Raw genomic sequence first — 26047 nt, 5'->3', positions numbered from 1 at the left:
ATGTATGATCTTCATATATATTAGGAAAAACTGTTTGCTTAAAAAACATGTAATAAGTATTTATTCAATTTAATGTTTATTTTTTATTATGTTACGTAATTTGAAATAACAATATTATTTTAGTACGTAATTTATTTTGTTCATTCACCTTTTTTTTTTATTTTATTAATGTTAGGCCCTATTCACTTCACTGTAAAATGATAATATTTAGTAAATTTAATTTCATTTCAGTATGAATAATTTCTGTTCAGCAAAAATAAGTTCAGTTCAGTAAAAGTAATTTTAGTTCAGTAAAATTTAGTAACTTTAAAGAAGAAATTTAACAGAAAATTAGTAAAAATAATTTTACTTCAGCAAAAATAATTTTAGTGCAGTAAAATTAATTTCAATTCAGTAAAAATAATTTAAGTTCAGTAAAAATAACTTCAGTTCAGCAAAAATAAGGTGAAGTGAACAGGGCCTTAGTTCAATGTAGACTTAATACACTAAACAGTCCATATTCGAGATAAGAAAATGTGTCAACTAACACCTTATCAACAGTGATATAAAGTAGCATTCCAATAAATTTATGAAGTAATTCAAATTGATCCCCTTCAAAAAAAAAGAAAAAAAAAAAAAGTAATTCAAATTGATTATACTTTTCTTGACATTTTTGTCGTGGCTAAACATCTTGCTATAACAATATGTTGAAAGGTATATTAGGAAAATTAGGAATGAAATGTGTTATTTATTGTTAGAAAAATTTCCAGTCAATAATTTATTTTTCTTTATTATTATTTTCTTATGTCTTCTCAAAAATGAACTGGCAAGTTAAGCTACAAAGCAACATCGATCAAGTTAAGAGTAATATGTTAATTCATTTAGCTTGCAAAACTTTAGCAGATTTAAAACAAATATTGATTAGGGGATTTTTATCCACCAATCACTTTCTGACAAGTGGACCAACCAGGTTCCGCCACGTGTCCTTCACGTAGGCCAATAGGAGCCTGCCACGTGTCAATCACAGATACGTCCTCTACGGACCAATCGAGACACGCCACGTGTCCACCCATGCCAAATGGGAAAACCGGCCAACAAGGCCCAATCCTGTTTAGAGGCCCAGTCAGCCCTAGGTTTACCCTAAACCTAGAGAGTGGCACGCTTCTCAAGACTATAAATACTTAATTAATCCTCATTAAAGGGGATTAAGCAATTAATTACTCTCACCTAGAGAAGTCTGAACACATTGATCTCTCCTCCCCTAGAGGAACCAGATCTTCCCCCTTTAATTTCCGCACTTATTACTCCTCAAACAAGTACTAACTTGATCGTTGGAGGCGGAGCTCCCAGGAGTCTCCGTTATTTTGCAGGTACAGGCGTCCGGTTCCAGTCTCGGTGTTGTAACTCTCCCGCAGGACATCAGAAAACCCCGAAACATTTTGCGCCGTCTGTGGGGAGAGTACTTCTGAGATGGCATCCACGTCTGTACCGACTCCTGAAGAGAGGCGTCCCCTAGATGACCCTCAAGTTCAGTCGGACCATGATACCGAGAGTGAATTTGAAGTTGAAGCTCACACAGCTTCAGACGGGACCCTAAGGGCCCGACGTACCCGTCATACCGAAAGGAGGGAGCGGGAGCATCTTCAAACAGGAAGCGAGCCAGCAGGCGCACCGCCTGTTCGGCAACAGCCGAATGATGGGTCTGCTCCCATCACAAGGAACGAACTCATGACCTTCATGAGGGACTTCAAGGGAGAAATTCAAGAGTTGCTTAATAAGAAGCCTGTTCCGGCCAAGGAACAGTCGGCCAAGAAACCATCCACTTCACTGAAAAGGAAGCCAGTTCAAGGGCGGGAGGCGACTCCTCATCCTAAACCAAGGAAGCAGGAGCCGCCTGCTCTTGATTTCACAAAATTCCGTTTTCCTGCAGGAAGTAGGAAACCTGTTCGTCACATTCAGGCGGACGGGTCGAAGAAAACATACACAGACGCTCGTCTGCTGTTAGAACAGAAGAAGAGTGACCGACTGTCAGAGTCGGCCTCTACTTCAAATTTTCAAGAAAGTCTGCGAAATACCTCGATGAGGCATACCCAGTCGTGTCATGAGAGTCAGTCAGGCGGCACCTCCCGTCGGTCAGGCTTTCATAGCGACCAGGCGGTACCAAACTTACCGTTTGTACCACAGCAACAGTATTTTATGCAGCCACCTCCGTTTGGTGGACACGCAGCTAAAAATGTCCAGCCTTTGGACTGACAGCTACGGTTGCTTAGACTTGGTGAACAGCCGTCGGCCTTCTCCAAGGAAATCACTGAGGCCGCTCAGCCGGCCAAAGTGAAAAATGTGTTAGTAGGCGCCTATGATGGCACTACTAACCCAGAAGATCATCTGATGGCATTCTCCAACCTAATGTACCTACAAGGGTTGGATGATCCCACTTGGTGCAAGTGTTTTCCAGCGACTCTCAAAGGAATTGCACAGCAATGGTTCGGCAACCTGCCGACTGGTTGTGTAAACAACTTCAGGACGCTTGCTTACTTGTTCACCTCCAACTTCGCCATGAACATTCCTGCGAAAAAGACGACCCTTGATTTGGGAACAATTCAGCAGGGTGAGAAGGAGGGGCTTCGATCCTACATCAGGCGGTTTAACCTGATGAGAATACAGATTCAAGGGTTACCGGATGAGGTAGCTTATACTGACTTTTTTAGGGGTCTCAAGGATGGGTCGACCTTCAAATTTGATCTGGTTCGAAAGAGGGTGGCGACTCTTCAGGAGGCCTTGATTGAAGCAGAAGCCTATATACAGGCAACTGATCTTTGTAGTACAGTGAAACAGTCGGACGGGAAAAAGTTCGACAGAAAAGAAGGACGACAGATACAGTCGTCAAGCAAAGAAAAAAAGAGAAAAGAGGTCTGGGCGGCTGATTCCTCTAAACAGCCGGCCCAGAAGAAGAAAAAAGAATTCAAACCATACTCCCCAAAGTATGCGTTTAGCAAGGATACCCAAACTATCCTAAAAGAAATCAAGGGACGGATCTCTATTGAGAAGCCGGTCCCCATGAAGGGTTCTGCAAGCAACCGGAACCAAGATAAATTCTGTGATTATCATGAAGACGTTGGTCATCACACCAACGAATGCATCAGTCTCATGCGGTACCTAGACCGCCTGGCTGAGCAAGGTGATCTTGACTCTTTTGTCAAGAAATCCAAGGGGAGCACTTCCTCGAAAAAACAGTCGGCCAAAAAGAATCAACAGGCCGACAGCTCTGATACAGATGATGCAGTCGTCTACACTATTGCAGGCGGCTTCGCAGGAGGAGGTCCCACTATTAGGGGCAACAAAGCCAATATCAGGCGGCTAGATGTAAATTCTGTTCACCCAGAACGGCCCTCCAAAAATTCATTTCCTGAGATTGTCATTACTGAAGAAGATCTAGGAGGGATCAGGGGGCCGCATGACGACCCTATAGTCATTGAATGTAAAGTGGCCAATCAAAGAGTTGGCCGAATCCTAATAGATACCGGAAGCTCCTCAGATCTTATCAGTAGCAGATGTCTATCAAAATTGAAGTACAAAACTGATTGTATACATCCGGCCTCCCACCCTTTAGTAGGGTTTGGAGGAGGAGTCGTCCACCCTGTAGGACGAGTAGATCTACCCATCCGCCTGGGTGAAAAAGGGGAAGGCCGACACATGGTAGTCCGGTTCCTGGTGGTAGAAGAACTCTCGGCCTACAACATGATTCTGGGACGACCAACCCTGAATAATTCCAAGGCTGTAATAATCCCATCTCTTATGTTGCTCAAGTTTGAGAGGGACAATGGAACAGTCGGCTCCCTAAGGGGAGATCAGAGGATGGCACGAGAGTGCTATCTCTCGGATGTCAAGCCCACTGTTATGGCCGCTGGGTCCAGTGGAGGAAAGATTGACAATGTCAAGGACAATGCGCCTGATCAAGAAGCAGGCGGCAAGAAAAGAAAGGCATCCCAGATGGGGGCCGCAAGAAAAGATAAAAAATAGCAATCATTGGCAGAGGAGCGGTCGGATGAATTCCGCCCTCAGCCGGCTGGTGAGCATACGGACCTGATCCTAGATGTCTCCCGTCCTGACAGAACAGTCAAAGTTGGGACGACTGCTCTAGGGGTCCTAGGTGATGTCTTTCACAATCTGTTGAAAGAATACAAGGACATCTTTGCATTCGAAGTCCATGAAATGCCAGGCATTAGTCCTGAGCTGGCGGTACATAAACTGGCTGTGATCCAAAAAAGAAGCCGGTAAGGCAGAAGAAGCGGAACCATGGCGAAGAAAAAAGTCAGGCGGCAGCCGCCGAAGTTAAAAAATTACTTGATGCAGGGTTCATTCGGCAATGTTACTTCCCAGACTGGGTTGCAAATGTGGTGCTTGTTAAAAAGCCGAATGACACCTGGCGAATGTGTGTAGACTACACAAACTTAAACAAGGTGTGCCCCAAAGACAGTTACCCTCTGCCTAAAATTGATAGCCTGGTCGACTCAACAGCCGGCCACGCTTTGATGAGCTTTATGGACGCCTACTCTGGTTTCCATCAAATTCCTTTATGGAAGAAAGATCAGGAGAAGACGGCCTTCGTCACTGATCAGGGGTTATACTGTTACACGGTCATGCCGTTTGGTCTTAAGAATGCCCCGGCTACCTTCCAGCGAATGATAAACACTGTGTTCTTTGATCAGATTGGGAGAAACGTCGAGGCATACATTGATGATATGATTGTCAAGACTAAACTTCAGAAAGATCATCTGTCGGACCTCCGAGAAACTTTCGCCACACTCAGGCGGCACCATGTCATGCTCAATCCCAAGAAATGTGTATTTGGAGTTGAGTCTGGGAAATTTCTCGGATTCCTTATCAATCAGAGAGGAATAGAGGCGAACCTTGAGAAGGTGCAGGCGGTCATTGACATGCAGTCGCCTCGTACCATCCGAAAGGTTCAGAAGTTAACAGGTTGTCTGGCGGCCTTAGGAAGATTTCTAAGCCGATCAGGCGACAAATGCCTATACTTTTTCCAGGCAATCAAGAAAAAGGCGAGGTTTGAATGGGGGACGGATGCTGAGGCCGCCTTCCAGAATCCTTGCCGAGGCTGGTCAGCCCTTTGCCCAAAGAAGTACTCTACATGTACCTGGCCGTCTCTGATCATGCGTTAAGCGCTGTTCTCCTTGCTGAGAGAGACGGCTGTCAGCTCCCGGTCTACTTTGTCAGTCACGTACTGAAAAATGCCGAGTTGAGGTATCCCCTAGTGGAAAAATTTGGTCTTGCACTCTTCATGGCTGTTAAAAAATTGAAGCCCTACTTTTTGGCACATGCAGTCGTCGTGTATACAGACCAACCTATCAAGCGGCCACTGACCATCATGGAGTCGTCAGGCCGAATGATCAAATGGGCCATAGAAATACAGAGCCTCGAAGTTACATTCGAGCCTAGAAAAGCAGTGAAGGGGCAAGCCTTTGCTGATTTTATTGTAGAGATGACTCGTCCTCCTGACTCTCAAGTTCCAGACCAAGTATGGAAGGTATATGTGGACGGAAGCTCTACTTCAAATGGTTGTGGAGCAGGCGTCATATGTCAGTCGCCAGAGGGCGACAGGTACGAGTATGCTCTACGCTTCAGTTTTCAGGCCTCAAACAATGAGGCAGAATATGAAGCTTTACTAGCCGGAATCCGCATGTGCAAAGCGGCAGGGGCAAGAAAAATAGACGCCTGTTCCGATTCACAATTGATAGTGAGTCAGTACAATGGCGAATACGAAGCAACCCATCCGGCCATGATCAAGTATTTACAGGCGGTCCGACAAGCAGTCGGCTCCCTTGAGGATTTCCATCTGATCCAAGTGCCGAGATCAGAAAACAACCAGGCGGATGCACTGTCAAAATTAGCGTCATCCGCCTCCTCTGATACTCCTCGAACTGTTTTTTGGGAAGTAATGGAGAAGAGAAGCATCGAGGAAAACCCTATTGGAATCCTAGACAAAAGCTCAACCTGGATGGATTCAATCAGGGCATATCTGACAAACGGTACACTGCCGGATGATACTCAACAGGCGGCAGCACTGAAAAAACGAGCCACCTGTTTTGAAATGATAAAGGGAGAACTTCACAAAAAGGGGTACCTTCAACCCTTCTTAAAGTGTGTTACTCCAGAAAAGGGACGAGAGATACTAGATGATCTTCACTCTGGTTACTGTGCTTCTCATATAGGCGGTAGGACGCTTGCTCAAAGGGCAAGGCGGCATGGCTACTTTTGGCCTACTTTGGAAGCAGATGCAATGGAGATGGTGAAAAAATGTGACAAGTGCCAAAGGTTTGGCAAACTAATTCACCGACCGGCTACTGACCTCACTACCATTCACAGCCCACTACCGTTTGCTAAGTGGGGCATGGACATTCTGGGTCCATATACGCCTGCTACAGTCGGCAGGAGGTACATACTTGTTGCCGTTGACTACTTCACTAAATGGGTAGAGGCGGAGGCTGTAAAGGGAATCAAGACGAAAGATGTAATTTCATTCATTTGGAAAAATGTCATTACTCGGTTCGGGGTTCCCATGTCTATGGTTTTTGATAATGGTCCCCAATTTGAGACGCCTGTTCTCAAAAGCTGGTTGGGTGACCAAGGAATTGCAAACTACTTTGCATCTGTCGGCCGACCACAAGCAAACGGCCAGGTAGAAGCCTTTAATAAAATCATCTCAGACGGTCTCAAGAAAAAGATTGAACGAGCAGGCGGCCTATGGGCGGATGAACTACCACATGTTCTCTGGGCTATTAGGACGACTGAAAAAGGGGCGACTGGAGAAACTCCATTCCTCCTAACTTATGGTGCGGAAGCTGTTCTTCCAATAGAACACTACGAGCCGACTCTTCGAGTAATGCTATATGACGAAGAGGCAAACTGGGAAGCCATGCGCCTGGCATTAGACTCACTTCCTGAAAAGAGGGGCAATGCTGTCTTGCGTCATGAGATCTATCGCCTGAGAATGACTAGATCCTACAACAAAAAAGTACACAGGCGTCCACTCAAAGCAGGGGACTTTGTACTTAGAAAAATGGAAGCAGTTGGTAGGGCTAATGAGTCTGGCAAGCTAACTCCCAACTGGGAAGGACCCTACCGAATCTATGAGGAAGTCAGGGACGGTACCTACCGTCTGGAATTACCAGACGGTCAACCGTTGCCTCGAACTTGGAATGTAGATAATCTTAAGAAATATTTCTTTTGAATGATGTAAAGTAAAGAGCTACTTAATAAAAGTTTGCACTTACTATTCAATTTTGTATTAAGAGGGGCATGCCAACTGACTAACAGTCGGCTACTCTCCATGTTTATATTCATTTTTAAGAGGGGCATGCCAACTGACAAACAGTCGGCCACTCTCTATGTTTAATTTAAGAGGGGCACGCCGCTAGACCGGCTACCCTCACATAATATAGTTCACCAAGAACTATCAAAAAACATGATCAGACCAGGCGTCAAGCCAACTGATCAAAATATAAAAATTCAATTCGACCTGTCCCAATCTTATAGCAGGCGTCCGATGGCATCCATCCGGATGAAATTCGTCGCAGAGAGCAGCTCCCTTTTGGGTGGAACATTGTTCTATAAACTAATCACACGGCACCTATACGACTGTCCCCAAGGGCAATCACGTAGCCGTTTTTGAGACAAGGATAACTTTATCACTAACCAAACTAGTGGTAACAGTTGACATCTGAGTCGGATTACCGCCTGTATTACTTGGGATAAATGCAGGGGGTACCTCTTGAGTTAATAGCCAACAAACATTGGCGAATCAAAAGGTTCAGCCGGCCTCCGCCGCCTGGTACCTTTACTACTCAAGCAGGAGTGACGGCGACTGAGTAACACCAAAGTTAACTCATAGTCACTCTCTCAAACTTAGTATGGAGCCTAAAAGGTATGAGTCGTCCGCATGTTTTTAGCAAACAGGGGCTCTCAACCACTACTCCTGCTAGGTTAACAACTTTTGAGTTAATAGCCAACAAACATTGGCGAATCAAGGGGTCCAGCCGGCATCTGCCGCCTGGTACCTCTACTACTCAATCTAGAATGAGGACGACTGAGTAACACCAAAGTTAACTCATAGTCACTCTCTCAAACTTAGTATGGAGCCTAAAAGGTATGAGTCGTCCGCCTGTTTTTAGCAAACAGGGGCTCTCAACCACTACTCCTGCTAGGTTAACAACTTTTGAGTTAATAGCCAACAAACATTGGCGAATCAAGGGGTCCAGCCGGCATCTGCCGCCTGGTACCTCTACTACTCAATCTAGAATGAGGACGACTGAGTAACACCAACGTTAACTCATAGTCACTCTCCCAAACTTGGTATGGAACCTCTACTACTCAATCACTCGGCGACTAGGACCGCCTGCCTAAAGGTAATCCAGTCATAGACTGCCTACAAGTCTAAGTAAGAAAACCCTTTGGTTAATTTTACTAATAACAGGACCGCCTGCCTAAAGGTAATCCAATCTTTTAAACGGGAACAATACCGATTGAATAAATGGCCGACTGATCGCCCAGCTTGGAAACAGACAACCAGTCGTCCAGGGGCATAGGCGGACCATCCGTACCTGTCTACAATCGGCCATGCAAAACAGTCGATATAGTGTACAATTCAATATCAAATATTCAACACTTAGACAAATTTGAAGCAAAAATTGCATTAAAGAAGAATAAAATATTCAGAACCCCGGCCCCCTGGCCGGGTAAATACAAGCAAACGGCACGCAGGCCGTGGAAAGAATACATAAAGCTTAAGAAGGGGGCAGTTCAGTATTAGCAGCTGCCGCCTGGTCAGCACTCTTCTTGCTGGACTCGGCTTCAGCTGCATCCTTTTTCGATGCCTTGCCCCCAAGTGGCACAAGCGCCACTATCGGCTGCTCATCCTCAACCAAGGCCTCCTCCAACGCCTCGTCCTCAGCAGCCGCCAGGATCTCTTGATTATATGTTTCAGAACACTGGCGGTACGTTTTTTCCCACGAGGAAAAGTCGGCACTGGGGAAGAGGCGGCTCCAGGTCATGCGCTGGATCTGGGAAGAGTCTTCCATCATCTCTCGGACGAGCTCTCTCTTCTCTTGCTCAGCCTTCTCCGAGAGCTCTTTAGTTAGACTCTTCTCCTGGGTCACCAGGCGTTCCTTTACGTTAGCCAAGGATTTCTCCATGGCTTCGTATGAGAGCATCTTTTGGCGGAGAGGTTTAAGCTCGGCCTTGAGATTGGAGACGGTCGCCTCCAGCTCGCTGTTCCTCTTCTGGGCCGCCTCTAACTGAGCCCGAACAGCGGCGGTAGCCTGCGCCTGATAATAAAGAATATCAATGGTCAGTACTTCATTTTGGGCAATTTGAAACATTGCCTTATCACAGTCAGAGGCGGCCATAGCTTTTGCAGCCTTTACCTCTTTGTTCTTCCGATCAAGCGGCTTGCGAAGGTCGTTCACTCGGAGCAGGGCCTAAGTAAAGAGAAAACATGCGTCAGTTTCCAAACAAAAAGATAACAGGCGTCCTGGAATTCAAATACTCAAAAGTACACCTCAGCAAGGACCCCTGCAATCCCATCAAGGTCAAGGGTGCCGACACCCCTGACCGCCTCCCTTTCAGATGGAGGAATTGCTTTGATCATGGACTTGGCTACCTCTACCAAGTCAGGCCCCTGAGGGCCGGCTGCATCAAGCGTAAAAAAAAAAAAAAGCAAGTTAGACCTAGTCAAGAAGGAAGCAAGTGTAAAAGTTTTTACAAGTAGTTGTCCATACTTCTAGGCGGCCCCGCCGGAGTTTTAGAAGAAGTGGCCGGCTGCTCCTCAGCCGCCACTGTTTTCCTGGAAGACCCAGGAGAGCTTGCAACAGTCGTCCTCCGGGCTTTGGGATCCGGCTGTTGCGAGGAAGAAGCTTTTGGAGTGCCCGACTAAAAAAAAAAAAAAAAAAAAAAAAAAAAAAAAAAAAAAAAAGAGTTAGTATATGCATAAGACAACAACTCCTAAAAGAGGAAGAGTTTCGAGGCCTACCAAGGGTGCCCCCTTGTTGGGGGAGTCGGTACAAGACTGTTGCATGAGAGAGGCCCGCAACATGGCCGCCGCAGTCTTGGATGCTGTTATTTTACTCATGGCGTCAGCTGCAAAAAATAAACAGCAAAGTTAGTAAAAATCCCAAGTAAACAAGGCGTGAAAAAAAAAAAACAGAGTATTTGTCAGGCCGGCTACCTCTAGAGCACCGACTGTTGAGGCCACAGGCGGCCAAAAAGTACTCGTCATAGAGCCACTTGAAGCTCGGGACGCAGTTCAGGGGTACTTGCTCTCGTACCCCTGAAGTAGAGTTCACCCTAGTCTCTACTTTGAAGAGTCCTTTGTCTAGGATCTCTTTTTTAGCCTTTGGGGGAACAGGCGGCATGCTGCGGCCGCCTGCGAGAAGAGGCGGATCCCTATTCCACTTGTTAAAGCGTTTGTTCAGCTCCGTGTCTGAACCCTCGATGATAAGGAAGGTGTTCCGCCAATCCTTCCATTTGTTCGCCTTACCTCTCGTCATGAGGTAGCCCCTATGGCTTGTTAATTGATACCAGCCGGTGCCGCCCGACTTAGGGGTCCGGCTGAGATAGTTCATGTGGGCGAAAGCCTCAAAGCTTGGCTCCACCCCGTACATTTCGCACCCGGCCACATAGCCGAGTACGTTTACCCAAGAGTTGGGGGCTAACTGCCATAACCCCAAATCATACCCATCTAAAATCCGCTGAACAGCCGGATGTAATGGGAAGCGCAGTCCAGCTTTGATGGCCGCCGCATAGCAGCCAAAGCAGCCGCCATCATAGCTGGTACCAGCCGGCCAGACGACAGTGTCTTCTGGATCCGGCACGAACAGTAAAAATCCGGGGCCCATTCTGTAGTTAGCTATAAAGCTCTCCACTTTGTCTTTCATGGCCGCGATCCGGCCCCGGGGTACCGTGCAGTAGTAGGGGGTGTTTTCCTCTCTGTAAGAGGCGGATGGCTCCGCCCAATTTCCCCCCTTCTCAACTGCATGAGAAAGCCTCGCCTCTTGTAGGAGGCTGTTTCTTTCTTCTGAGCCTGGAGAAGCGTGGCCAGAAGAGCTGGACTCGGACTCGTCCTCTGACGAGTCCGAAGAGGACGACTCCTCCCCTCTCCCAGAGGGGCCCGCCTCCTCTCCCTTAGAAGCAGGAGAAAAGTTAGACATATCAACGGTGAAATGGGAAGGGACCACCTTGACCCCTCCCTCAGAACTGACGGCTTGGCAGCCGCCTTGTTTCCCTTCTACATCTGGCGCCTGGTCAGACGTTTCACTAATGGGCACCCTTTGGGAGGAGCCGTCCGAGTTTGAGATCCTAGCAGTCTTTTTTGTTCTGGCCATCACGTTCTACATAGACACAGATACAGTCGGACTTTGTATAAAGGGCAAAGATGGGTCCAGAAAAGGGCAGGCGGCACTCCTAGTCCTAGATTCAGCCGTCCCCGGTGACCGGCTGATCACTAACTTAGGTCGTGTCGTGTGCTTCCATGGTGCCATTTCAAAAAATAATAATAAGAAAAAAAAAATTAAGAATAAGAGAGCCGACGGTTACCTGAACGAGTGACGACTGATGAAATTCTGAAATCCTTTGCAAACGGCTTGTCAGAGCAGGCGGTAGGCAACAAAAGTCCAAAGTGTCAGAGCAAGTTCAGGGGTCCGAATGTTCTCTCGCAAAGTTCTCAAATGTGAAAATGACCGAAGCCAACACTTCCTTATATAAGCACAGTGAGAAGGCAAAGGGTCGCTTCCAAATTCAAAATTTGGGCGGGAAAATCTCTCGGCCATTTGCAAGGTGCCACCTGCAGCAGGCCGTCGCCTGTCACCATGCGACGCCTGTCACAGGTGACACGTGACCAGTCACGTGCCACCTGTGAGGGGCAAATGATTAGGGGATTTTTATCCACCAATCACTTTCTGACAAGTGGACCAACCAGGTTCCGCCACGTGTCCTTCACGTAGGCCAATAGGAGCCTGCCACGTGTCAATCACAGATACGTCCTCTACGGACCAATCGAGACACGCCACGTGTCCACCCATGCCAAATGGGAAAACCGGCCAACAAGGCCCAATCCTGTTTAGAGGCCCAGTCAGCCCTAGGTTTACCCTAAACCTAGAGAGTGGCACGCTTCTCAAGACTATAAATACTTAATTAATCCTCATTAAAGGGGATTAAGCAATTAATTACTCTCACCTAGAGAAGTCTGAACACATTGATCTCTCCTCCCCTAGAGGAACCAGATCTTCCCCCTTTAATTTCCGCACTTATTACTCCTCAAACAAGTACTAACTTGACCGTTGGAGGCGGAGCTCCCAGGAGTCTCCGTTATTTTGCAGGTACAGGCGTCCAGTTCCAGTCTCGGTGTTGTAACTCTCCCGCAGGACATCAGAAAACCCCGAAACAAATATCATATATGAAAAGCTACAACAAATCAACTCTAATCTTAACATGAAAATCAAGCTTACCAATTTACTTTCTCTGCATAGAGAGAATGATATTCATGCGTACCTTTAATGATTTAACGACCTTATGCCAAGAATCACACTAGTTATCTCAATATTTGAACTTCCATCTTGGCTTAAATACAAATACAGACTTTGAACTTTAAAAAACCAAAAAAAAAAAAAAAAAAAAAAAAAAAAAAAAAAAAAATTGAAAAAAAAGGCATGTGTAATTGTTTCTGGACATCCGAGGGCTCGGCCTGCAAAGCAGAGAAAGTTAGCTGTCCCGGGGTGTGACTCGGGAAAGCCTCTTCGATGCTTAAGTTAGCGAATGTACTTTCTAGAGAGAAAGTAGAGAGAGAGTACTTAGAGAGAGAAAATAGAGTGAAAAAGGAGAGAGAATTCAGAAAAAATCTCCATCATTAATGAATGATGAGCTATTTATAGATGTAATTTTCAAGAACTGGGTGCTTTACTTTGCCATGACTAATGATGGGCTGGATCATGGAGAGCTATTTTCGTCATTTTATGTCATTGGGCTTAGGACAATGGACTTGGCCCAAACAGTAATCATGATCAATCTAGCACATTACTAATATTAATGCTAATAACAGTAAATACACACATAAATCAAATCAATTCCTTAACATGCCAAGAATAAAATCAATTTACCAAGAACTGGGTGCTTGCACTTGACCCCACATGCAGAACCTCTCAAGTCCACTCACCAGATTTGCCCCAAGGGGTAATATGTAGCATAATAGACATACTATCTAATATTATGTTCTTATGAGCTTCTGAGCAGAGTGGTTTTCAGCAGAGTAGAGCAATTGTTGTCATTGTTGTTGTTGTTGACAATGTTGTTGCATCTGTTGCTTTTTCTGCTGTTGTTGTTGCTGCTGTTGCTGCGGTTGTTGTTGTTGTTGTTTAATTGTTATAATTATTCATTATCATTATAATTATTGTTACTATTATTATTACCATGAGTCCATGACAAATGCTACTAATGTAGCTTTTTAATTTTTCAATTTTTTATAATTTATAATTTTTTTGTTTCTAATTTATGTAGTTCTTAATTAGTTATAAGTTATTAATTATTAATAATTAATTATTAAATAGAGATGATTTTAGCAAAGTATAACAGCTTAAGAGAACACAACTAAATTGTCTCCTTTGAGTGCATCATACTCGTATAAAAAGGGTATATAATAAACATATTAAGTAAATTTGAGAATTTAATAATAATTACAAAGTAAATGAGAAACTTTTCAGGTTTTCGAGCACGTTTGTTCACTCCTTCGCAACATGTTGTAACACAGACTATCAACAAATCATATCTCCACACTTACAATTAACCTATCATGTATGTTGTACATTATCATGTTGCAAAGCCACCACAAATGCCTTCAAAGCATCAAGGACTTGACTAGCCCGCCTCTAAGCATGTCTAGCAAGGGACAAAAAACAAGGCCCCTAATAAAATGGGGCTTCCAATTTAAATGCTCTATATATGTCAGAATATTGTAATGTGTTTTAGGTAGACATATCAATCGTGTCGTGTTCGTTTTTGTGTCAGAAATTAAACGGGTTGGAGAAGGTTAACATTAATCCGACACATTTAATAAACATGTCGTGTCGTGTTGACCCAATTAATTAATCGTGTTGAAAACTCTCAACACTAACTCGCTTTTTTCGTGTTCGGTTTGTGTCGTGTTGAATTGAAAAATATTGGCCTTATTCAATATATTTATCAATAATTTCATAAACTATTGGGTTTTTATGTTAGGCGGGTTAGGTCGTGTTAATTTCGTGTTGAAAATCTCAACACTAACCCAACCTGTTTAATTAAACGTGTCGTGTCGTGCTGACCTGTTTAATTAAACGTGTTTAAAACACTTGACACTAACCCGTTTTTTTCGTGTTCCGTGTAGATTTTTGCAAGCTCTAGTTTTAGGTAGAGGCTTAGGGGTTTGCAAATGTAGGACAATAATGTCTAGGTTTGGTAAGATGATCAATTCTGTGGTTTTTTTTTTTGGTTTTTATTTTTAATTTATTCTGTTTGTTTTTCATCCTTTTCTCCTAAAAAGAACCTACCTCAGATAGTCAAATGTGAATTACAAAGTATTAATTACAATTCTACATAACATTATTATTATTATTATTATTATTATTATTATTATTATTATTATTATTATTATTATTATTATTATTATTATTATTATTATTATTATTGCTTTCAAAAAAAAATATTATTATTATTATTATTATTATTAATTCAAGTACGTACTTCCTCCGTTTTTCTTTGATTGCACTATAAGGACTTTACACTATTCACATAACCTTGTTTGACCTCCTTTTGTGATATATTCGTAATGAAAAATATAGTCAAGTGGGATCTAGTTGGATTCGTATCCAAATCTACTTTTCAAATATCAACTTTTAATAATTTTTACAAAAGTATAATTAAAGTTATTAATAGCCAAAGTAATGCATTGGCAAGCGTAAAACCATTCATAGTGCAATAAAATTTTTTTTATAGATGAGAATTAGATAAGGGCTTAGTTAGTAGTAGCGTTCTTAAACCTTACAAATAAAATGTTGGTAAAATATAATAATGATCGAATGATGAAAATCATGTTCGAATTCAATTGCTAAAGCAGTTGTATAATCACTTGATTTAGGAAACAACAAATCAATTATTTCGCTTCTAAATTGTTACTTGTTGGTTCCAATAACTTAAGGAAAACGAAATGAAAAATTACTTGATCGGAGATGTCAAAATAATAGTTGCACCATGGTCTATACCCACTGTCTTAGATTTGATGGATTGTATTATTAGGCATCCGTTGATCCTGAACCACCTATGAGATAGGCCTGCCTGTGCCTTCAGGCGAGAAAGAAATATAGGTTTTCAATTTATTAGGAAAGTGATAGTTCTCTTGCAGAGAGAGAGAGAGAGAGTTCCTGGGAGTTGGAGTCTCCAGACGAGTGTCTCTCAAGTGGAGAGATTTTCTTACTCGACCAATAGGGAAGGGATAGGATAAGGCAAGTAAGTTATTACGCTTAGGAAAGTTCCCCGCCATTCATTAAAAAAGGGACTATTCTGTTGAAATCCTAAAGACATCCAGTGCCAATGCAGCGGAGAGTGCCCTTTTCCTTCCTTCTCTTGTAACCGCGGTTTTAGGAAGAGGGGCAGTTGACATACACCTAGTTTCCACTCATGGAGAGATAGCCTATCTAGTTGAAGTTTTAGCTCCAGTAGTCTAGCTATCCTGTTAGAGGTTGTCTAATGGGGGTTGGGCTATGGGCTCTTCAAAAGATCTAGCTTTACTTATTAGCTAATTAAATGAATTCCTTGCCAATCCCAGGGTCAGCAAGACAAGAAGCAAATGCTCAAATGAAGAATGAAAAGAAGCTTTAGCGAGCCATAACAGAGGAACCCGTGTTGAAACTGCCGGATCAACACTCCCTTCTCTCTATCTACTTTCTCAAGCGGCTTAGTTGCATCCTTTCTAAGGCAACAACCTTCGGTCTATAATACTGATGAGACCAGAGCTGAAAGTCAACCCGGGGGTATGAATTGAAGGTATCTTAGCTTGAGAGTCTCCTAGATGTAAGTCCTTACGATGCATGATTTATAATGAATCCAAAATTGTAAATTATTATTTTATTTTTTAATTTGTATTTTTGGATAAAATCTCTAATATCAAACAATTATTTTTTATAATTTAATTAATTTAAACTCTCGATTATTGATATTGCTTTGCTCGATTGAATATTATAATTCTAAATTAAATTGTAACTAGTTCTTGGATCCATTCCATGCACCTAACTAAGCAAGTTATTGCATTGTTATTATCCGAACTATAATTAATAATATTTATATTCTTACTAGGGATTCTCACACACGCGATGCGCACTATAGCTAGTCTTTGAAAAGGCTTTTTTACAATTGGTCGTAGTGAATTTGCATGCTATTCTATTATAATTGTTTGCATATAGAAGATTAGTAGAGTTAGTTTAGATTTAGTGAGAAAGCGACAAAAATTTTTAAGTTCTCGAAAGGTAAATGTTTAGATTTAGAAACGTAAATGTCTTTTTTTTTTGTTTTTTTTAAGGCTGATATACTACTACCTAGGAATACTTATTAGGGAAATGTATTAATAAGAAAAAGAAAGCTTCTTAAACTTATAAATAAGGGCAAATATGTAAACAAACATTTTTATGTAAGAAAAAAGAGCTTTTTAAACTTATAAATAGGGGTAAGTATGTTAATAAACAATTTAAGGGGTATAAATGTCCTCACTTTATTCATAAAAGCTCTCTCATACTCTTAAAAGTAGATAGGGATAGGGAAAAAACGAGCTTCTTAAACTTATAAATAGGAGTAAGTATGTTAACAAACATTTTAAAGAGTATAAATATCCTCACACTATTCATAAGAGATCTCTCATACTTTTTAAAAGGTAGGAATACATAAAATTCACTACTGAATCTCACTTTAATTTTCATTTTTTTGTCTATTATATAATAGTTTGTGAATTATAACTTTTGGTAAACGATAACATGTAATTACGACATCTAAGAATTACTTGAATAGTCCTTTTGTTCTAACCCAATATAATTTTCTAAGCCATTTTATCTATTTTCTTAGCCCAAATCATTTTGTTAGCCCAAAATCCACATATCTAGCCCATTTTCCTCTTTTCATTACTACAGCACAAAACTGATTAAATTTGAATTTTGTGTCTCATAATTTTTATCCAAATCAGAGATGGTTGGATAGATCTTGAAATAAGCTTTCCAATGATATATCATAATCCCAATTCCGATTTGAAACGAAAAAGATATGATCAAAAATACTAAACTCTATCCAAAACTAACACCGTTCCACTTACTTCGATTATATCTCAAATTCTACAAAAGATTTTAATCTGATTCTATTTGGGTTGGAAAGTAAACTTCCAAAGGTTTCCAACAATATATATACATATATTTATTTTATTTCGAATTCTGGATCAAAAGTTATGATAAAAACAAAAACCGCAATATTGTTGACCCGCGCAACGTGTTTTCAAAAATCTATCTTCTTTTAAAATTCTATCTTTACCAGATTTTAATCTTATAAATACATCACTATTTTCTAATTTTTAAGGAGGTGAATTTGACATCCCAAAAACTATTTTTCAGTCCCATACGACCTAAAAAGGCTTAGATGTAAAGCTTTAACGTACAACTTTTATTGTTCTTAGTTTTATTTCTAATCCTATTCAAGTAATTCAAAGTCCAAAACAAGGTCTGAAGGTTCTACCTTTTAGACTAAGGCGTGAAGGTACAATCCCGAGGGTGAAATCAATTTTTCTAACTCTTTAATTTAATTCTTTTAATTAATTATGTTATTGAAATTATTAACAATTAATAGTGATTTGGGTATTTTTACCTCGCCACATGGACCAACCAGAGCGTGACACATGTCACCCTAGGAGAGCCCAAAGTGGACCTACCAGAGCTAGACACATGGCAGGCAGATACCCCATATGGAATTGGTGGCCTTTAAGACCCAACTACCTAGACCGCCCTAAAACGGCGCAACCCATTAGTCCTAGGTTTTCGTAACCTAGGACAGGGGCACAAATCCCAATGACCCTATAAATAGGGAGAGTTACCCCACTTTGGGGACACATTCAATTATAAAAAAAACACTGAATTCTCTCACCTCAAAGAAAACACCTAATCTCGGAATCCGAGAAGATCTCACTTTACTTTCCGCACCTTTTTACATTTTTTGACTTGTTCTAACTTGATCGTCGGAGGCGGAACTCCGCCCAACCGGAGTCTCCGTTGTTTTGCAGGTATATGCTCCCAGAATCCAGACATAGTGACGTAACTCTCCCGAGGGACACAGAAAACCCCGAAACATTTGGCGCTGTCTATTGGGAGAGTACCTCTAAGATAGCTTCACAACAGTCTGTACTGCCTCCTAATGAAAAACAGCCTACGACCAAAGCTGAGGTCTATTCGGACCATGACAGTGGTGACGACTTTGAAGTCGAAATGTATGTGGCCACTAATGGGTCACTCAGAACCAGACGCACCCGTCCCAAGGGAAGAAGGGAACGGGGCGATGATCAAGCTGGTCCAAGTAAATCATCCGGACAGCCGTCTGGACAACACCAGGCGACAGAAGGCACATCCCCAATCACTCGAGACGAACTCATGAAATTCATGACAAGTTTCAAGGGGGAGATAAAGGACTGATCAACAAGAGGACGACTGGCTCCAACAGGGGTTAGTCGGCCATGAAGCCTTCTCTCTCTGAGAAGAACAAGCTAGTTAGGGACCGAGAGCCCACTTCACATCCTAAATAAAAGGATGGGAAACGACCCTTGATTGATCTTTCCAAGATCCGATTCCTTGAGACAGGGAAGAGGAAGGCCATCTGGCATGTCCAGCCGGATGGCTCAAAGAAGACATACTCTGATGCCCGGTTCCTAATCGAGCAGAAGAGAATCCAGCAAGTGTCTGAGTCGGCTACAACGTCGAGTTACCCAAATAGCTTCCAGAATACCTCAATGAGATATTCTCAATCTCTACTAGAGAGTCAGTCATACGACCCGTCTTTCTACACTGGCCCTCAGATGATCCATTTGGCCCTATATGTGCCTCAACAGCCATACATGCCGTATGGACAATCTTACATGCAACCGACCCTCTTTGTGGGTCAGGTGGCACAAAATGTCCAACCTTTGGACTGACAGCTCCGTCTGCTAAAACTTGGGGAACAACCTTTTGCGTTCTCCAAGGAAATAACCGAAGCGGCACAGCCGACCAAGGTTAACAGTGTCATGGTGGGTACTTATGATGGTACTACCAACCCTGAAGACCACCTCATGGCCTACACCAACCTCATGTACTTGCAAGGGTTGGATGATGCCACCTGGTGCCGATGCTTCCCGGCTACATTGAAGGGCATCCCCAAACAATGGTTCGGAAAATTGCTAGCAGACTGTATCAATAGCTTCAAGACGCTTGCGTTGTTGTTTGCTTCTAACTTTTCTATGAATATCCCTGCTAAGAAAACAAGTCTTGACTTGGGTGCAGTGTAATAGGGGGATAGAAGGGTTGTGGTCATACGTTAGGCGGTTCAATCTAGTGAGAATCCAGATTCAAGGGCTGTCTAACGATGTGGCTTATACAGACTTCTTCAAGGGTCTGAAGGACGGGTCGACTTTTAAGTTTGACCTCATCAAAAAGAGGGTTGCCACCCTCTAGAAAACGCTGATGGAGGCGGAAGCCTATATACAAGTGACAAAAAAGAGAGTCGGCAAGCTCAGCCGGTAACGAAAGCTGAAGAGAGTAAGAAGAGAAAAGTGATCTGGGCGGTTGATGACTCTGATTAGCCGTCCTAGAAGAAAAATAAAAAGTTTTAACCGTACGTCCTAAAGTACAAGTTTAACAAAGACTGCTACTCCATCCTCATGGAGATAAAGGACGGGGTGACCATAGAGAAGCCCGTTGCTATGAAAGGTTCCGCCAAAAATCAGAACAAAAACAAGTACTGCCACTTCCATGAGGATATTTTCCACGACACCAACGGCTGCTATAGTCTCAAGTGGCTGTTGGATCGTTTGCTGATAAGGGGGTGTTAAAGTCTTACATCCTGAAGTCTAAGGTGACCTTGAAGACAAAATCCGAGCAGTCGTCTAAAAAGGATGCCTAACCTGCTAGTAGTTCGGAAACTGACAAAGAGCAGTCGGCTTTGTTGGAGGGGGCCCAACCATCATGTTCACCAAGGACCATGTCAGACGGCAGGACGTCATTTTAGTTGATGAGGGCCAGGCGTCTACTGACACCTTCCCTGAGGTCATCATCACTGAAAAGGACAGGGGCAAGGTCCGCCTACCGCATGATGACCCCATTGTCATTGAGTGGAAAGTGGCCAACCAGAAGGTCGGCCGGATCCTCATTGACACCGGAAGCTCGTCTGACATCATCAGCTACAAGTGCTTGTCAAAGATGAAATACAAGCCCGGTAGCATGCACAAGGTTTCTCACCCCTTGGTTGGTTTTAGGGGTGGAGTTGTGCGCCCAGTCGGACAAATTAACCTACCCATCCGGCTGGGGGAGAAAAGAGAGGGACGCCACATGGTAGTCCGGTTCTTGGTCGTAGAGGAGCTGACTGCCTATAATCTAATATTGGGCCATCCAACTCTGAACGAATCCAAGGCCGTCATTATTCCATCCCTCATGCTGTTGAAATTTGAGAAGGATGATGGGTCTGTTGGCTCCCTGAACGGGGACCAGAAGACGGCTAGAGAGTGCTACCTCTTAGACGTCAAGCCCATAGTGGCCGCAACCGGCCAGGGTGAGGAGCCAATAGACCTTGATGATGTCAAGGAAGCTGAGCCTGATCCACCAGCAGTCGGCAAAAAGAGAAAGGCCAACCAGCTGGTGGCCGTGAAGAAGGAAAAGCAATAGCAATCACTGACCGGGGAACGATCGGATAAACTCCGTCCCCAGCCGAGTGGTGAACATATTGATATTACTCTGGATGACACATGTTCGGAGCGTACTGTTAAGGTGGGGACGGTTGCTTTTGCGAAGTTGGGTGCAGACTTGCACATTTGTTGAAGGAATTCAAAGACATCTTTGCATTTGAAGTGGAAGAGATGTCAGGCATCAGCTTGGATCTAGCTGTCCACAAGCTCGCCGTGGATCCCAAAAAGAAGCCGGTTAGGCAAAAGAAAAGAAACCACGGCGAGGAGAGAAGTCACACGGCAGCCGTCAAAGTGGAAAAGCTGTTAGACGCCAGGCTCATTCGGCAGTGTCACTTCCCAGATTGGGTTGCGAATGTTGTGCTTATAAAAAAGCCGAATGGTACCTGGCGCATGTGTGTTGATTACACTGACTTGAACAAGGCATGTCCGAAGGATAGTTATAGCCGGACATGCTTTGATGAGCTTTATGGATGCCTACTTAGGATTTCACCAGATACCCTTGTGGAAATAAGATCAAGAGAAGACAGCATTCGTCACTGATCAGGGGTTATTCTACTATATAGTGATGCCGTTTGGTTTAAAAATGTGCCTGCTACTTTCCAATGAATGATTAATACAGTCTTCATTAATCAAATTGGGAGGAATGTAGAGGCGTACATTGATGACATGCTAGTCAAATCCAAGCTATAGACGGATCACCTTGCTGACCTCTGAGAAACCTTCACCACACTCAGGCGGCACAAGGTCATGCTTAATCCAAAGAAGTTTGTCTTTGGTGTTGAGTCTGGGAAGTTTCTCGGATTTTTAATTGATCAAAGGGGAATAGAGGCTAACCCAGAGAAGATACAAACGGTCATTGACATGAAGTCACCCTGCTTTGTCAAAGAAGTTCAGAAGTTAACAGGTTATCGGGTGGCATTGGGGAGATTCCTCAGCCGGTCAGGTGACAAGTGACTCTATTTTTTCCAAGCTATCAAAAAGAAGACTAGGAGTGAATGGGGGGATGATGCTGAGGCGGCCTTTCAAAAATTGATAGAACATTTACACTCTTTGCCGAGGCTTGTAAGCCCTTTGCCAAAGGAGGCGCTTTACATGTACTTAGCAGTCTCAGACCATGCTCTCAGTGCCGTTCTCCTTTCTGAGAGAGACGGCGTCCAGCTCCCGGTCTATTTCATTAGCCATGTTCTTTGAAATGCAGAACTACGGTACCCAATGGTTGAAAATTTTGGCCTGCTCTTTTCATGGCAGTCAAGAAGTTGAAGTCTTACTTCTTGGCACATCTAGTTGTGGTCTACACAACCAACCCCTCAAGCGGCCAATGACAACCTTGGAGTCATCTGGTAGGATGTTCAAATGGGCTATTGAAATGAAAAGTCTTGAAATCTCTTTCGTACCAAGGAAGGCAGTGAAGGGTCAGGCGTTTGCCGACTTCATTGTCGAAATGACAAGGCCTGCTGAGCCGAAGAATCTTGACTAGGTTTGGAAAGTGTATGTAGACGAGAGCTCTACTATGAACGGTTGTGGTACAGGGATTATATGTTAGTCCCCTGAGGGGGACAAGTACGAATATGCACCATGGTTCAAGTTTCAGGCCTCGAATAATAAGGCAGAGTATAAAGCCCTGCTAGCCGGTATACGCATCTGCAAGGCGGCAGGAGCAAGAAAAATTGACGTCTGCTCTGATTCTCAGTTGGTTGTTAGCCAATACCATGGTGACTATGAGGCCACCCATCCAGCTATGATCAAATACTTGCAGACGGTCAGGTCAAAAGCCGAGACACTAGATGAATTCCATTTAAGCCAAATGCCCCGGTCAGAGAACAATTAGGCGAAGGCTCTTTCTAAGTTGGCATCATTCGCCTCTTGTGATACGCCTCGGTCAGTCTTTTGGGAGGTAATGGAAAAACGAAGTATTGAGGAAGATCCCATTGGTGTCCTAAACCAAAGCTTAACCTAGATGGATGACATCTGGGCCTATCTGTTAGACGACACTTTGCTGGATACATATCCAAAAATGGATGCAATGAAAAAATGTGCGGCCAACTTTGAGATTCATAATGGAGAGCTTTTTAAGAAGGGTTTTCTGCAACCTCTTTTGAAATGCATCACCCAGAAAGGGGGCAAGAGATTCTGGAAAATCTACACTTGGGGTTTTGTGCCTCGCACGCAGGCGGCAGGTCTCTAGCAGAAAGGGCCATGAGGCAAAGCTACTTCTGGCCCACTCTTGAGGCATACACCATGGAATTGGTAAAGAAGTGTGATAAGTGTCAAAGATTCGGCAGACTCATACACCGTCCGGCCACTGATAAGACGGCCATTCATAGCTCAGTACCATTTGCCAAATGGGGCATGGACATTCATGGTCCGTATACGCCTGCGACAGGCGGACGACGGTATATCCTAGTCGCCGTTGACTACTTCACCAAATGGGTAGAGGCAGAGGCAGTCAAAGGCATCAAGACAAAGGATGTCATCTCCTTCATCTAGAAGAATATCATCACCTGGTTTGGGGTACCTATGTCTATGGTCTTTGACAATGACCCTCAATTTGAGACGTCTACCCTTAAGAATTGGCTGGGAGACCAAGGGATCTCTCACTGTTGTGCATCAGTCGGTCGTCCCCAAGCAAACGGCTAGGTTGCAGCCTTCAACAAGCTTATCTCAGATGGCATAAAAAAGAAAATTGAAAGGGCTGCCAGTCTATGGGTAGAAGAGTTAACTCATGTCCTATAAGCCATCAGAACAACAGCAAAAGGGGCGACCGACAAAACCCCATTTCTTATGGTGTATGGTGCTGAGGCCTTCTTGCCTATTGAGCATTATGAGCCAACTCTTCAAGTCATGTTATATGATGAAGAGGCAAACTGGGAGGCCATGCGGCTAGCACTGGACACACTCCCAAAACGCAGGGGCAATGCCGTCTTGCGCCATGAGATTTACCGTCTGAGAATGATAAGAGCCTACAATAAAAGAGTGCACAAACGACCCTTGAAAATAGGGGACTTTGTGCTACAGAAAATGGAGGCAACCGATAGGGACAATGAGCAGGGCAAGCTGACACTCAATTGGGAAGGTCCCTACCAGATCTACAAAGAAGTAAGAGGCGACACCTACCGCCTGAAAACTCTAGACGGCAGAAAGCTAGCCAGGACTTGGAATGTAGACAACCTCAAAAAGTACTAAGTTTGAGACTTTTAAATTTTTGAACGAAAAGCCTATCAACGAAAAATTGCTTTTGTGTTTTCAATCTTAATTATTTATGCATTGTTAGATATGTCTCCCAAAGGGAACACCGTCTGTACAATGTGCATACGGCCAAATCTGAATCAACCGTCTGCTCTAACATGAGTACGACATCCAACGACGCCCATCCGGGTGATTTCGTCGCAGAGAGTATCTCCCATTTAGGTGGCACATTGCTCTATAAACTCAAAAAACAAACGGCCCAATCGATTGTCTGGATAAAGACAAGTTCGTAGCTGTTTGACCTGAGTAATCTGATATGAGACCTAGATAGCTAAAGATTATCGCCTGTTCTATAACAACCAGTAGCCAGCTATTATTTCATTTAGATAAGAGAAATCACTTATGTTCTTACACCATTAAGATGCCTGATATATCTTAGGGGCAATACAAACGGCTAAATGTTAAAATATAAGCTAAGTCCAAAACTTAGCAGCTAAATGTTGCTCGTTTAAAGAGACTGGATACGGCCAATGGCCGTCTGCTACTAAACGTTTACCCGTCTGCTCCCACAAGAGCAAGACATCCGGTGACGCCCATCCGGTTGAATTCGTCGCAGAGAGCATCTCCCATCTGGGTGGTATATTGCTCTATAAACTCAAACACAAGCGACAAAGACTGATTAACCCAATAAGGGCTAATTCACAGTCATTTGATCTGAATAATCTAAAATGGAACCTAAACGGCATAAACAAAACCGCATGTCTCATTGACACCAGCCGATAATCGGCCGTCATTCCAACTTAGATTAAATCTCATGATAATTGAGTAACTTAAGAAATCCCCCTAATAGGGCAAAAGGACGCCGGAGTATATTCAGATAATAGCGCTATCAGCCGCTTGTTATTTCTCCAGGACAATGCAGACTGTCCAAGAGCAGATTCCCCTATTGGTTGGTCCGCTTGCTCTACGGAGGCATTACTGACCGAGTTAGGAGTGATTGAATTAGAATTAGTGTCGATACGGTCAATAACCGTCTAATACTCTATCTGGATGCTTGATGGACGACTGTCCGCTTGGTTTGGGGCAATCACCTTAGTGATTGATTGACTCAGATATTAGTTATACCCTTATAGGTATCAAAAATTTCTAGGTCAATCAACCTGCTTTTGAAACCAAGCGCACATCTGTGCAGGGGCAAATACATCTGGTATATCGCATGTATAAAATAAAAAAAGGCTACACACTTAGCAAAGTTTATACATAATCAAAATGCAAAGACAAATTTTTTCTTTTATGCAGGAAAACCGACCAATGGCCGGCTGTTTCATATAAAAAGCCGACCTCATGGTCGGCCAAAAGAAAGTGTTAACCGCTCTTACAATCGGTAAAGAAAAGAAAAAGTGTTAACCGCTTTTACTGTCGGTAAAGATACACACATACTCGGCACGCATGCCTAAAAAGTAATTGTCAAGCCATTCGGCCAAAGGAAGATTTAAACTTGACCATCTTGAGGGGAGGACTCTTCTACTTTCTCATCTGGCTTTTCACCAGCATCAGTTGGATGACCCCCATCATGCTCAAAGTCCTCATTCTCAGCCATGTCTTCATCATCATTAGCTTCACCCTTTTTCTCCGCCTATAACCGCTCCTCGTCAATCTCTTCAGGGGCTTTCTCAAAACGATACTTCCAAACGGAATAGTCGTTGTCAGGATGCAAAGCCTTCCAAGCCATTCTCATCCAAATGGCACAGTTGGCTCCATTCTCCTCGATTAGCGGCCTCTTTTCCTCCTCAACCTTGGCTTGGTACTTCTTTGATAAGCGTGTCGCGCATCTAACAAAAATAAACCTAACTATTCCTCCTAACTATGTAGTCGGGCAAGTAAGGGTCG

At 43.4% G+C, this 26047-nt stretch overlaps 1 long non-coding RNA gene across 1 annotated transcript in view; it reads right to left on the bottom strand.

Annotated features, from left to right (window-relative positions):
• Positions 1-12475: 12475 nt before the first annotated feature.
• LOC110737892 overlaps positions 12476-26047 on the bottom strand; it is a 30547-nt gene continuing 16975 nt past the window's right edge. Inside the window, exon 3 of the long non-coding RNA XR_002514507.1 lies at positions 12476-12733. This is a non-coding gene — a long non-coding RNA (uncharacterized LOC110737892). The remainder of the gene's footprint in view (positions 12734-26047) is intronic.

This window comes from Chenopodium quinoa, unplaced genomic scaffold, assembly GCF_001683475.1.
Source record: "Chenopodium quinoa cultivar QQ74 unplaced genomic scaffold, ASM168347v1, whole genome shotgun sequence".
Lineage (NCBI taxonomy): Eukaryota > Viridiplantae > Streptophyta > Magnoliopsida > Caryophyllales > Amaranthaceae > Chenopodium > Chenopodium quinoa.
Note: the sequence above shows the minus strand (reverse complement) of the source record. Positions and strands in the feature narration are given on the sequence as shown.